An 11,494-nucleotide genomic window follows, 5' to 3' on the forward strand; every position below is an offset into this window, starting at 1 on the left:
GTGTAAGATGATAATGATGTCTTTATCATGAAGAAAAAAGGAGATTGAAGGTTTTAACAAAAGTCATGGTCGAACAAGGACGGAAATTGTTTGAGCATGAAGAGAAAAATGAAACACACAATCACACTATTAATGCATTAAACTAGAAAATAACATAACTTGAGGGAACTTTCAACAATAAAATTAAGTGAATGAACTTTTGGAGGAATTTGTGTTTTGTTGTTATCATGATGTTAATGTATAAGTTGATAGTAATCTTAATTATGTAACTGTGAATTGATTTAGTTGTGAAATGGGATAATTTATATATGTTGTAATATTTAATGTGTACTGATGTTGTAAAACGATAATATCTTCAATGAAATTACGTTGATGTGAAATTAGGCACTACTTGGTGTTGTCATGTTAAGATTATTTTACACATGTTGTCATGTTGTAAATATGCATAATTAATTATGCACCTATCATTATACTTCATATGCACCAATGTTGTCAAGAACGCGATCCAGATCGTGGAATCGCACGATTTTGCGATCTCAATCATCTCCATCGATCTGGATCGCAAGCAAGATTGTTTTGTACAGAAATCACGGCGAAATTAATTGATTTCGAAATTTGAAGGTAGAATCCCGTAAATCTGGGCTTAGTTATTCGGGTCAAGTGCGATCCGATTTACGATTCGTGTGTTATAAATACGTAAATACCTGTTTTTTTTTTCAATAGCTTTGAATCCTAATGGTTAGTCTTATGTAAAATCGGCGACGACACAGGCTTCATCTTTCTCAAATTTTGTTGTCAGAGAAGAAGATGTGAGTTGCTCTGTTTTTGTTTTCTTATTTGTCTCTTATTTTTCTGCATTTCATCTTCCACTTGAGTTATTATCTTTATTTTAATATTGTTTATTGTTTGGTTTGACAATGTGTAAGGACTGATATGATTTTAATATTGTTTATTGTTTGGTTTGACAATGTGTAAGGACTGATATGATTTTAATATTGTTTATTGTTTGGCTTGGCAATATGTAAGGATTGATAGAACGTGACTAAGATAGGATAAGTCCGATTTTCTTATCAGCTCTCATGATGTACTTTAATATAATATATATATAATATTATATATATATATATATATATATATATATATATATATATATATATAATATATATATATATATATATAATATAATGTACTCCAATATAATATAATATAATAGTTGATAAATTCTTAAACCATGGAACATATATAATACTATGTACATTAATAAAATATAATAGTTTCACGCCTCAATTCCGATGTAATATTCTTAGAGATGTTGCACTAACATAACTATTAGAGTACATAGCCATCACTATTCACTGCAATTTTATTTCTTTAGGTCACGTGTTATTTTTTAAATTGATTTTATTACAACTTTTATTCATACATATAATATAATATAAAAATAAAAATATTTTTTTTATGTTACAAGTAGTAGTTAGTGACATTATATTGCAACATTTTATTTGTTAAATTATATTACAAACACATAAATATAGGTTAGAAACAAGTTATTTATCTTTTTAAATTTGTTTATTTATTTACTCTTTTTATAAAAATTGTTTGTCTTTTTTAATTTATTTATATAATTTCTAAGATATTTTTTTTACACTCTTTTTCGTTTGTTTTATATTACTATGTGTTTTAATTTTCAAAAAATATTTGTATTTTTTAATTTTTTATATAAAAGTTATTTGTCTTAGTTTTTTAATAGGACATATGGTTGGTGGTAGTAGTACGTCGCTTCCTCCTTCAATAAACCCAAGTGTTAGAAATGTGAGAAATAAGAAAGTTGCCAAAAATGCTCCTGGTCAAAGGCAAGATATGGCATGGGAACATGGCACTCCCGTAAATGATGGATCAAGAAAGATCAAGTGCAACTATTATCATAATGAGTATAGCGGCGGTGCTTTTCGATTTAAGCATCATTTAGCAGGGACGAATAGTAATGTTGAACCTTGTGTGTCTGTTCCAGATGAAGTTTGCAAACAAATGTGGATCATTGTTCATAGATTGCAAACAAACTCATCAAAAAGAGAACTCTAAGTGAAGATGTAGTAGAGGTTGATGTGGAAGATTGTTAAAGAAAAAAAGTTGAATCTTCTGGTCTTGCAAATATTTTCAAGAGGGGGATAACTTCTCAATCAACTATCAACGATGCTTTTACAAAAAAAAGGAGGACACTAACTTACAAGTTGGAACTTATTTTTACAACAATGCTATCTCTTTTAACGTTGTAAAAGATGAAGAATTTATAAAGATGTCTGAAATGATTGCCCAATATGGTAAAGGATATAAACCACCATCTTACCATGATATTCCAGGTAAATATTTAAAGAAAAAGTTGAGTCTATAAATAGTATATTGGTGGAGCATAAAGCTGCGTGGAAAAAGTTTGCATGTACAATAATGACTGATGGATGGACTGACCAAAAGAGGAGGACTATCATAAACTTTTTAGTCAATAGTCCTATGGATACTTTCTTTTTAAAATCAATTGATGCATCTAGCATTTCAAAGACAGCTGATAAAGTTTTCAAAATGATGGATGATATTGTTGAGGAAGTGGGGGAAGAAAATGTTGTCCAAATTGTAACAGACAATGCTGCAAACTACAAGTTGGCTGGACAAATGTTGATGGATAAAAGGAATAAGCTTTATTGGACACCTTGTGCGGCTCATTGCATTGATCTAATGTTAGAGGATTTTGAGAGCAAGATACCTATGCATAAGGAGATTATTGTTTCAGGTAAAAATATCACAACTTACATTTATGATAGGTCTGGTCTTATAACTTTGTTGCATCATTACACTGAAGGAGGTGAGTTGATAAGACCTGGCATCACTCGCTTTGCAACATCATATTTGTGTTTGGGTTGCTTGGATGATAAGAGGGGAAGATTGTATAGGATGTTCACTTCCAAGCAATGGAAGGATAGTCAATTTTCCAAGAAAAAAGATGGAAAATTTGTTGAAAATATAGTCACAAACAAGGACTTTTGGAAGAATTTGATTATTTGCCTTAAGGGTGCTTTTCCATTACTTAAAGTCTGCGTATGGTGGATTCTGATGAGAAGGCAGTCATGGACTATATCTATGAAGCAATGGATCAAGCAAAAGAGGAAATACAAGCTAGCTACAATAATAATAGAAAAAGGTATAATTTTATAAAATATCATAGATTAATTTATTTGATATAAAAAGTATATTAGTATTTATTTATGAACTAACTTAATCTTTTCTTTCTTAAGCTACCAACCATTATGGAAAATTATAGATAACAGATGGGACAAACAATTGCATAGGCCTTTGCACGTTGCAGGCTATTATCTTAATCCAATTTTGCATTACAAACCTAATTTTAAAGTAGATAATGAAGTGAAACAAGGAATGTATGCATGTTTAGAAAGAATGATGGGAGGAGACATGGATATGGTGAATAAAATTGATGGTCAACTTGAGGATTTTAAGAGTTAAAAAGGATTCTTTGGGAGTGAAATAGCTCAACGTGGACTAAAAAACAAGACACCAACTCAATGGTGGGAATCTTACGGTGATGCGCACCCAGAGTTGCAAAACTTTGCTATTCGTGTTTTGAGTTTGACATGCAGTTCTTCTGGATGTGAGAGAAATTGGAGTGCTTTTGAAATGGTATATTTTTTAAATTTATCATATATATTTTTCATAGCTACTATATGTTATGCATTTTAATTTAATATTTCCCCTTTTTAGGTTCATACAAAGAAAAGAAATCGGTTGAAACAAAAAACTATGAATGATCTTGTGTATGTGATGGTAAATACAAGATTGACCAAGAATAAGGCTGAAAGGAAAAAGCGAGATCTAACAATTGATGACTTCCAAGATGATGACGATTGGTGGTATGTTGCTGAGGAAGAAAATGCAGGTGGTAATCATGTAAATGTTACTGATTTAGATGAAGATTTGATGCAAAGTACTGGTGCTAAATCAACTGGACATGTAGATGAATTTGATGTCCTTGAAACTATAGAAAGTGACAATGAAGAAGGAAATGCAGATGAAGGTGATGAAGGAGATGATGAGGGTGATGATTATGGTGGAGGAGATGATGAGATTAATGAAGATGAAGGAGTTGATATTATAGGAAAAAATCCAAACTATCGACGCCTTTGTGATTTGTACTAACCTCTATGATTTTGAGTATTTTATTTTATGGAGTTTGTTATTTTAAGTTAAGATTTGAGATTTTTAATTTTATGGTTAAGATTTTTCAATTTGATGGTTTGTTATTTAATATGCAAACTTATATACTATTTAATATAAATAATATAAAATATTTTAAGTATTTTATTAGTAAAATCTTACTATTTTGGTTACGATCTTATGTTTTACGATTTTGTTATTCCTTCTCGATCTTATAAAATTAATTGAGTAAGATCTTTCGATTTTAATTACGATTTTATATTTTACGATTTTAATATCTCCTCCCGATCTTATGTAAGATCTCGATCATGACAACATTGATATACACCACATTGATTATTTAACTTATCATTAGGGATTAATATCTAAAATGATCTCCAAAACAAATTTCAAAAGCAACAACATAAAAAAATTAACTTAAGTACCCTCTATAGCCTCTCTACCTTGATTCTGGCCATGTGGGTGTGTGCCATCAGTAGCATATGCACCATCAATAGTCCGAGTTTTGACCCTTTGACTATGCACCACCAGTAGTTTGAGATGGTGGCGGAACTTTACTGGTTGGCTTGTTATGGCCATTTTTATTACACATATCACACTTAACCACAAATTGAATCCTCCTCATCTTGCAATCAAAATCACAAATCTCTCATTATTCTAGATTCATTTTAGCTTTAGGACTTCTTGACATCTTTTTATTGAATGGTTGCTACATATTAGGATATGTTGTTTTGACCCATAAGTTAGAATCATAAATAAGAAACATCGCTAAATTATAGACCGCTTAATATTGTGCCCTTTTGTAATTCATAGGGACACTTCTACTCTTAATTTTGGAAATGGCATGACAACTAGGCAATCATATAACTTGCCATTTTCTACACGAGCGACCCTTTTATCGCAAGTTCACACTAAATTTGTCTCTTGAAACTAGGGGTGGTAAAACGGGCTCGGCCCGCGGGGCATGCCCGTTTTGCCCGCACTTTTGTGCGGGATGGGCCAAGGATTTAGGCCCTCACCCTCAAATGTGTCCGCCCCGCTCCGCCCCGTTTTTTTCGCGGGCTTTTGCTGGCACGTGTATTTACATAAATTTTTATATTTTTAGGCTTAAAGAGTGCAGTGCCCGCGGGCTTTCCCAGTCCCGCCCTCACTTTTTTACGGGGCGGGTCTAAGTTTTAGGCCCGCATCCTCAACTATGACCGCCCCACCCCGCCCCGTTTTTTTGTGGGCTTTTGCGGGGCGGACCTAAACAAGGCGGGCATGCCCGTTTGCCACCCCTACTTGAAACCACACAATAATGCCACAAAATACTACAAAGAAAATCCATAAACAATTTTTGTATTAGAAGAACACGATTAACTTCATCAATGTAAATTTGTCGCAACCATCATCCACCAGTCAAGTCTTAAAATTGTAGGAAAGGGTTAGAAACATGGTTATTTTAGTGATAAAATGGTGTCCCATTTTAGGCTTTCATATTTATTGAAATGTTTTCATTTCATCAAACATGGTAATAGATATTTATCCACACATTTCACTAGTTTTATGACCAATATTTACAACCAAAGGAATATTCAATGGGGTAAATGAGGGGTAAAGGTTGAGGTCAACCTAGAACAACAATGTTATTTGGACACTAGAGTTGAACAAATTACATAGTAAAAAATTATTATTTTAAACATGGATTCCCAACATGATATAAACCCAAGACTCAAATCCATAATGAAAAATATGTTTATGGAAATAACTCTCAATCAAACTCCACTATGAGCGATGAGCACTACTGCAATACGAAAAAGAGTGGAATGTCATAAAGGTACTTCAATAGGAAAAGAGATTGTGAGGAGTCTTGATATTTCTAATTGGCTCTATTCAAGCATTAATGGTAGTGAAGAGTCCTAAAGTCAATTCAACATGAAGAAATAGAATTAAAAAGAACATGGGCATGCAACAAAACAAAACTTAGAATTTGAGATTCAACAATTAAAAATATCACTATATGTGTTGAAGAGCGTTAAAGATGGTGAGGAAAACTCATAATTTGTCAACAATATTTTTTCAATTATAGTTTTTTTCAGTATAACTATTTGTAATGTAAATTAAAAAGGTGTATTATGGATGCACTATTTTATGGTATATGATGAGTGTGTATATGTTAAAACAAGAAAAACAGATGATATTCATAACCTAAGTATGCAATACTAATCACCCATGACCTGACCCACGTTTGTTGAAGTTTATTATCTAGAACCTTAAAACATATCCTTCTTCCTATCATCTTCGTAATAACTCCCCACTTTCATGACTTAGCGATCCAACTTTCCTTTTTTTTAAAGGGATAGAGGAATTCTAGACAATCAATATCTCCAAAGTTTCTTTTCTTTACTTTCATGACTATAATAACCACCTCCTGATTTATCAATCTATCACCCTCACCACCAACTTCTCCTTTTTCTGATGTATCCATTAAGTTCTCACGAATGACCATTGCCATTTAAGAAATTTGTCTTGTAGGTTTTCTTTTCTTCATGTCCATGCACTATAACATTATAAATTATTGGCGTGAAGGATTCGTTTAAGAACACATGTTCCCCTCTTTACACTCTCTTTGTATTTCTCTCATTGAGATCATATTCCTCTGTTTGATTCTCATGTTCTTCTGCCTTTAATCCTAATATAGCTATACTCGTTGTATTCTCTATACAATGCAATTTTATTTTATTTTAAAGTCATTCTTTTTAATTTCGTTTGAATTGTAACTTCTTCCACTTGTTGAATATAATGTAATTCAAATTCAAGATAGTTTGCATTTAAATTTCATGTGAGTTTACATTTGAATTTGAGTTGAACTTGGGTGAATATATAAGCCCAAAGTGAATTGCATTTGTAACTGAATTAACAGATTTTGAAATTGACAAAGTTAGTTAGAAAATCTCCCTCTCTCTCTCTCTCTCTCTCTCTCTCTCTCTCTCTCCACACACAGACATTCTTCCATCTTCATCTTATTCATTCTTTTGCATTGTTAATGGATGTTCATAATTGAACTCTAACAATTTGTATTTAGAGCTCTACTTCGAATCACAGGTAAGCATGAGCGTAGTGGGGTGTGTGATAGATTTTGGTTCTGAAGTTTGAGTTGAATTGAAGTTCAAAATTGGAGAGAATCAGAGGTCTTGATTCTAAATGTTTGGGAAACACGAGTGTAGTGATAACTGAGTGATTTACACAAGAACGAAGATGAACAGCGGAAACGGTAGCTTAAACATTAAACTTCCAGTATTCAACAGAAATAACTAGAATCGGTGGTCGGTTCAGATCCATATGTTATTTGGAGCTCAAGATGTTCTTGATCTCGTCAATAAAAGTTTCACGTCGATTGTTGAAAATGCAATAGAAGTGCAAAGAACTGTGCAATGAGAAACGAAGAAGAATGATCAGAACATGTTGTTTTATATCCATCAGTGTGTGGATACAAAGGTGTTTGAGAATTTTTTTGATTCGACAACGGAGGAGGCGGTATGGGATACACCGGTACGGAGCTATGATGGTGATGTATCAGTGAATAAGGTCAAGTTTCAGTCCCTACATAGGAAATATGAGAATATTAGCATGAAGAACAATTAGAAGGTACCTGATTACATCTCCATAGTGATTGTGGTCACTAATGAGATGAAGTCTTGTGGAGAAACGCTCTTTGAATAAGTAATCATTGAAAAGGTACTGAGATCACTTACTCCTCAGTTTGATTACATATTTGTCTCCATAGAATACTCTATAGATACCAGCACCATGATAATTGAATAACTTCATAGTAGTTTAGAGACACAAGATTTGCGTCTGAACGGAAGAAACTCTAAACAAGAGTTAGAACAAACTCTGAAATTTCAGACTCTACAAGATTCTCTCGAAAGAAGAACTAGAAGAAAGCATAGTTAGAAAATAATAAGTATGGTGGTGGTGTTCAGAAGTCCGGACTCTCCAATTCTTATAAGAAACATCAGAATGTTTAAAAGAGAAATGAGAAGTTTAACAAGAGAAAGGTTTAGTGCTACAATTGCAACAAGTTTGGCCATTTTGCTGTTGATTGTTGGTCAAACAAGGTTAGCAAGGGTGAATAATCCCACATAGCTAGAGCAGATATGATGATGAACCTATGTTATTGATGAAATATGATAATGTAGGTGGATCAATGGTAGATTGGTGGTATATGGGCATTGGCTACTCAAATCACCTAATCGGAAACGAACAATGGATGGTTGATTTTAATTCTCGTAAAAGGACCAAGATCATATGTATTGATGATGAGTATCTGAATGCTAAGGAATGGGAAATGTCAGAGTTAAGTTAAACAGTGGCAAAATTGTATTGATCAAGGATGTATGGTATGTTTCTGGCATGAATAGCAATCTGATGAGTGTAGGTCAACTTATTGAAAAAGTTTTTTCAGTAACCATGAAGGATAATCTCTTGAAGTTGTATGGTTGTAATCAGAAGTTAGTTATGCAGTCTAAACTAGGAAGAAATAGAATATTCAAACTGAATGTTGCTACAACAGACACTCAATGCCTTAGTGCAATAAGTACTTAAGTGGAAAGTCAGTTGTGGTACAAGAGATTGAGGCATCTAAAATACAAAAGCTTAAGGCATCTAATTTCAAAGAATCTGGTAGATGGAATTCCTAAGATTGTGGCACTAGAGAAATTATGTGATATATGCATGAGAGGAAAACAACCAAGAGTTACATTCTCATCAGAAATGCCTCAAAGAGCAACTCATGCTTTAGGTGTGGTGCATTCTGATGTATGTGGTCCATTTGAGGTACATTTACTTGGATGGGACAAGTACTTTGTGTAATTTATGGATGAGTTCATAATAGTGACATGGGTAGCACTCACAAATTTCAAACATGAGGTGTTTGTTGAGTTCTAGAAGTTCAAAGTGAAGGATAAAAATCAAAGTGGACAAAGATTGAAGATCCTCAAAACTGATGGTGAAGGTGATTTCAACTCAACAGAGTTCAAGAAGTTATGTGAGGAACATGCTATTGAGCATGAGGTGAAAACTCCATACACTCCATAACATAATGGTCTTACTAAAAGGAGAAATATAACTTTGTTTGACATGACAATGAGCATGTTGAAGGAAAAGAATATGCCTAAGCAATTGTGGGATGAAGAAATTGCTACTTTAGTATATGTGCTCAACAGATGTCCAACAAAGAAGTTAAAGGAAGTAGTTCCTATTGAGAAATGGATTGGAAAAAAGCAAAGCGACAGCCATTTCAAGGTGTTTAGTTTAGTATGTTACAAACATATACTAGATGTTACTAGAAGAAAATCGAATGACAAAAGCAAGGTCATATTGCTTATAGGTTACCACAACACAGGTGCTTATAAGCTCCATTGCCTAGTGTAGCACCTCAAATTTGCACCTATCATTGTACATACATTCTCATATTAGGTCATAACATAACATGGTCCACTGCATAGCATTGCATTGTCCCTTTTGCCTCAAGTGCAAGCCAGTCAGACAGATTAGGTCAAACTGGTCAGGAGATCAGTCAGTCAAGCAAGCCAGTGCATTTTCCATTGAGGCAAGGCCCTAGGGTTGGTCCGACATGTTCACATGACTTGGGGATCCATTTGAAGTGTTTTGGTCAAGGATTGGATGTTCAGAAGTCATCAGTCAATGCACAGTTTGCCAGAAACCCTAAAAAGTCAAACTTGGTCAACTGTGTCTGATTTTATGGTTTTGATGGTTGGATTTAGTTTGAGAGAGCTCATTCATGTCCATATAGGCCTTATATATCATGTCAAACACCATCATGGAAGAATTTGAAGCCAGACAAGAAATTTCCAAAAATAGAAACTGGACCTGTAATGGAAACTTGCCAAAAATGGAAACTTCTTGATCCTAAACTTACATCATGATACAAGCTTCAAATGAATTTTTGCCCAACATGAAAGTTGAAGATATTGTTCTCCCATTTCCAAAAAGTCCAAGAACTCTCAATTCCCATGTATGGTTGGCAAGTTATGATCAATTCATTTTCAAAAATTCTTGAACTTCAAAAGGCCATATCTCTCAAACCATTTGGCCAATTTGGGTGGGGTTTTTTCCAACAAGTCACATTTGACCTCCTCTTTCCAAATATGTAACCCTCATGCACCAAAACCTCATGGATCAAAATGGCCTTTTTGCACTTACATGAATTAATTTTCAAGAGAGGTGAAAAAGTGAAACTTTAATTTAACCATTTCCAACCATTTTTGCCATTCAAATATGTTCAGATATGTTGTTTTGGTTGTGTTACAAGCCCAATTTCGTGTCTTTTACCCTTGCACCTCACCATTGGAACACAAGTGGTCATTTAGCAAAACTTACAATTAAACTAATTTGTGTTTAGCACTCAATTAGTAAACTTAAAACAGAAGTATATATGTCATTTCTCTGCCATTTTGCAACCCTAGCAGCCACATTACAAACAGAATTTTCTCACTCTCTCTCATTTTCTCATCTTGGCATTTTTGAAACTTTCCTTGAAAAATTGCAAGCACTCGAACCCTGGCTCTTGGTTTCATCATTTACCATCATCTTGAGCTGATTGCAAGCCTCATACACCAACTGTACAGCCATTACAAGCTCTGTTTTTCCAAGCACTCATCAATGGCAGGCTGGGATTGAAGTAAAACCAAGCACTCTTGAGCTAAATTTCTTCATTCATCCATCATTGGGAAGCTTTGTATTCAACTGTTTCATCACCAAACCACCAAAACAGCATTGTTTCATCTTTGTCTTCAAAAACAAGTAAGAATTCGAGTCTCTCATTTCTCTAAATCATGATATGCAATGTGTAGATATCCTTGCCCTGGTCACAATGAACTTTGAATGGTTGAAAATGGTTGAGTAGTTTAGGAGAAATCTAGGTTTCCAGTTTGTTGCTCATATGTATTTTCACTCGATTCATGATGCTTGCTTAGTTTTAATGTAAATGAATGATGGATTTGTAATGCTGGATGCTTGCTGGTCATTTTGGTATACCCAATTTCAATTTCTGGAAAATTTTGTTTGAATCGATTTTGTTGTTGAAGATGAACAACACTGTTCATGGGAAACCCTAGCTTCATAACATTTCCCAGAATTTCACGTTGCATGCTACTGTAGTTCATGTTGGCCAATCGTTTTATTTCATTTCAGCAGCCAAAACGCTGCGTTTGGATTAGTGGCATGGTTATTTACAAGTTTGCCATCAGCGTGACACATGTCCCATTAA

The 11,494-nt window shown here is 33.8% G+C and overlaps 1 pseudogene; it reads left to right on the plus strand.

Moving 5' to 3' along the window:
- Positions 1 to 1,755: 1,755 nt before the first annotated feature.
- Positions 1,756 to 4,203, plus strand: LOC127102491 (uncharacterized; annotated as a pseudogene).
- Positions 4,204 to 11,494: the final 7,291 nt, after the last annotated feature.

This window comes from Lathyrus oleraceus, chromosome 7 (genome assembly GCF_024323335.1).
Source record: "Lathyrus oleraceus cultivar Zhongwan6 chromosome 7, CAAS_Psat_ZW6_1.0, whole genome shotgun sequence".
Taxonomy (NCBI): Eukaryota; Viridiplantae; Streptophyta; class Magnoliopsida; order Fabales; family Fabaceae; genus Lathyrus; species Lathyrus oleraceus.